The sequence below is a fragment of the Monodelphis domestica genome, chromosome 6 (assembly GCF_027887165.1).
Source record: "Monodelphis domestica isolate mMonDom1 chromosome 6, mMonDom1.pri, whole genome shotgun sequence".
Classification (NCBI taxonomy): Eukaryota; Metazoa; Chordata; class Mammalia; order Didelphimorphia; family Didelphidae; genus Monodelphis; species Monodelphis domestica.
Window position 1 is genome coordinate 261,496,270 of NC_077232.1, and position 4,003 is coordinate 261,500,272.

Below are 4,003 nucleotides of genomic sequence, written 5' to 3' on the forward strand. Positions count from 1 at the left end.
CTTTGTTTCTTTCTCCTCTTCCATCTTCCTTTAATCAAGAGTGTATTTATGGGAGGGGAGTGTGAGGAGGGGAGGGAAAGAACATGAATCACGTAACCATGGAAAAAATATTCTAAATCAATTACTTAAAGAAAAATTTTCAAATTAAAAAAAAATAGTGTATGGGGAGGACCCTAGGGAGGCAGCTGGGAGAGTTGGAAGCCTGGTGGTAGCTGGGGAGCAAGGAGAGCTGAGTGGTGGCGATCAGGCCCATGCATGTTGCAGAGAACATAGCTGTGCCCAAAGCAGCAGAGCAGGGTGCTGAGCAGGAGTGGCAGGCCGCCAAGGAGGAACAGGAGAGGCCTGCTGGGCCAGGGCCCAAGAGGTGGTGGAGAATGCCTTTGTACCTGTGCAGAAGGTGAAGGGACAAATGGAGACACTGCAATGGCAGTAGTCAAGCCCGGGTCAGGGCCCAAGACTATCATCAAGCTTCTCTCTGAAGAGAAGACCGTGCTTGAACCCACTGCTGCAGAACCACTACAGCCAGTGTCATTATAAGGTTCTGGAGCCCAAGGCAGAACCTCTCAAAGCTACAGAGGATAAACGGGAGGAGAAGGAAAAGGCATAAAACTAGGATAGAGTAGGGAAGGAGGAGGAGGAGGAAGGGGGCAAGAAGGAAGACTAAGGAGGCCAAGGCAAAGCCTAGGTGCCTGGAGAATGGCAGGAGGAGGACGAGATCTCCTTCAGCGACCTAGAGGACTTCGTGGATTACATCGGTGAGGACTAATTCCTGGAGATGTACACAAAGATAGACCACAGGAAGCTGATGGAATTAATTCTGTGATAGTGGTGGACAGTGTTCCTCAGGGAGGACCTGACTGTTGAGAAAGTAAAGAATGTCATCCACAAGAGCTTCTCCAAGTTTGGGGAAATAACCAGTGATTATAACCCAGAAGAAGATGGAAAGACTAAAGGTTACATTTTCCTGGAGTATGGCTACCCTGCTCATCATGCCCGATTCTGTTAAAAATGCTGATGGCTATAAGCTTGACAAACAACCCACATTCAGAGTAAACCTTTTTACTGACTTTGACCAGTATATGGCAATCAGTGATGATTGGGACATTCCAGAGAAGCAGCCTTTCAAAGATTTGGGAAATCTATGCTATTGCCTGGAGGAGGCTGAATGCAGAGATCAGTATAGTGTCTTCTTTGAATGGGGGACCTTACATGTACATCCATATTCTGGAATGATGTTGAAGAACCCAGTCTCCACTGAAGAAAGAGGGAGATGGACAGAAGCCTATGTGCACTTATATGGCTACCTTCCATCAAAGAGGAATCACTTTATTGAGGATATTGGGGTATGGGCGGGGGGACAGGGATTCAAACACATTCAGCGATTCAGCCACCAGGGCTTGCAACTTATTGACTTCTCATTTTGTGAACAGTATCTCTTGACTTTCAGCCCTCTCATGGACACACAAGATGACCCTCAGGCCATAATCAAATGGGACAGCCTCACTGTACAGAAGAAAAGAGGATTTCATTGTGAAAACTCTGCCTATTGGCCCATTTTTAAGTGGAGTCATGATGGCAAATTTTTTGCCCAAATGACAATGGATACTCTCAGTATCTATGAGACTCTTTCTAAGGGCCTTTTGGATAAGAAGAATTTGAACATCTGTGGAATAAAAGACTTTTCTTTGTCACCTGGTGGTAACATAATTGCTTTCTGGTTGCCAGAAAATAAGGACTTTCCTACTAGGGTGATCTTACCAGGGCAACTCCTCAGCAGACAAAAAATCAGTGTTAGAAATCTGTTTAATGTTGTTGACCACAAGCTACATTGGCAAAAGAATGGAGATTATGTGTGTCAAAGTGGATGAAACTCAAAAATGTACCCAAGTGTGGGGTAATCAACTTTGAAATCTTCTGAGTGATAGAAAAACAGGTGCCTGTTGATGTAGGAGAAATGAAAGAAAGCATAAATGTCTTTGCCTGGGAACCAAATGGAAATAAGTTTGCTGTGCTACATAGTCAAATATCAGTTTTCTTCTATCATGTGAAAAAGAATGGAAAGATTGAGCTTATCAAAATGTTTGATAAACAGCAGGCAAACACAATTTTTGGAGTCCCCAAGGACAATTTGTTGTTCTAGCTGATCTGAGGAGCATGAATGGTGCCCTGGCATTTGTTGATACATCAGATTGTACCATGATGATTACTGCAGAACACTCTATGGTTTCTGATGTTGAATAGGACTGTACAGGCCATTATGCTGTAACTTCTCTGTCCTTTTGGAGTCAGAAGGTAGATAATGCCTACTGGCTATGGACCTTCCAAGGATGTTCCTTACAAAACAATAACAAAGTTCATTTCTGCCAGTTGCTGTGGAGGCCTCAGTTCCCAACTCTGCTCAGCCAGGATCAGATAAAGCAAATTAAAAATCATCAGAAGAAAAAAGTATCTGGAGAGGTAATACAAGATATGTGAACAGAAGAACTCTTTGAGCCAATCCAAAGCCTCAAAGGAATTGATAGAGAGAAGATGTACAATGATGGAAGATTTTAGAAAATACCAGAAAATGGTTCAAGACCTTTAGTTGGAGCAGAAAAATGAGTGTCTGGAATTACAAGGAGGGGTAGACACTGATGAACTAGATAGCAATGTAGATAATTGGGAAGAAAAGATAATTAAAATTTTTGTCACTGAAGAAATTATTCCCCTTGGAAATCAGGATCTGATAGGATCCTGCATTGCCATATCTCCTGCTAAGAGTGGATTTCATCCTTTTGCAGAAAGCCTACACAGCTCCTGAGTTATTTGTATTTTCTCTTGAACTCTGGTCAATGGATACACCTGGATCCTTCCATTCTGACACATTTTGTACCTTCAAACCCTGGTGTCTGCATTTGGAGAGGTTTTAAGACACTGCTTTTAAATTCTTACATTGGGGGATTTTTTTAACAATCCAAAGCCACCAGTATTCGTACTTTTATGCAGGGCTACTAGCACGTAACTTTTAATTACTGCTCTCAGTAGCATTTCTTAAGTGTATCATCCTCATAATCAAACATTGCCATTCAAGGACTCTCTCTGTCCCAAGTGCATGGATTGGTGATTTGGGGGGGAGGTATGTTGTTTGTTTTTTCTCTTGGAAAAAAAGTGCAGAAAACGGTGTATCATTTATATTTTAGTGTGTGGGAAAAGCACTACAACGTGCTGTATCCTCCACCCTTCAGATTATGAAAGGGTTTCTCAACACATTGAACATGGAAATAAAAAGAAGACCTATGTTAAAAAATGAAAGTGTATGGGGTGTTCCAAAAGGACTAGCATCAGTGGTATGAGGGTTCACTTTGCTCTTTTCAGAGTTCCTCATCTACCTCTGAGATCCATATCTCACCCAGCTTCCACCTATGGCTCCAAGAAGCTGTAGTATGAGTGGTCACAGACAAAGGTAAACAAGGTGAAGAATAACTGACCACAACCTGTTTGGTGAGTTAGAGGCATGTCTACCCCAAGTATGTGAAGATATTCCCTTGTGGAATGGGTGGATGCAAACAATTTATCCTAGCATCCATGAAGACAGCTGAAGCAGACATTATGTAGTGCTTAGAGTTAGACAGATATGGAAGAAGCAAAAGTCATCCACAGCAATCCAGGTCATTTAGAGTCATCCTAACTTGTGTTTTGTCTCTGGACTTTGATGACTGGAAAAGAATAAGGATAATGATTTTGTGTAAGTTGCTCTTACTTGAATCCAATTCTTGGTCAAGTCAAGACATCACCCTATGGTGTCCTTGATCATCTTCAAAAAACAAAGGTTGAACAACAACTACAATGGTATCAGTTTTCAGTAACCCTGATCTTATTCAGCTCTGGGTCCTTGCCTCTTCCCATCTCCCTCATCCCCTACTTATACATTAAACTTTTTTCATTATTTTTTAAGTGCCTTAGGGAGGAGGCGGAGACAAAATGGAGGCCTAGAAGGAGCAGAAGTTCAGAACTCTGAATACCC

General features: G+C 42.2%; 1 pseudogene; it reads left to right on the top strand.

The window, feature by feature from the left end:
- Positions 1-251: 251 nt before the first annotated feature.
- Positions 252-2,800, top strand: LOC100014756 (eukaryotic translation initiation factor 3 subunit B-like; annotated as a pseudogene).
- The last annotated feature ends 1,203 nt before the right edge of the window (positions 2,801-4,003 follow it).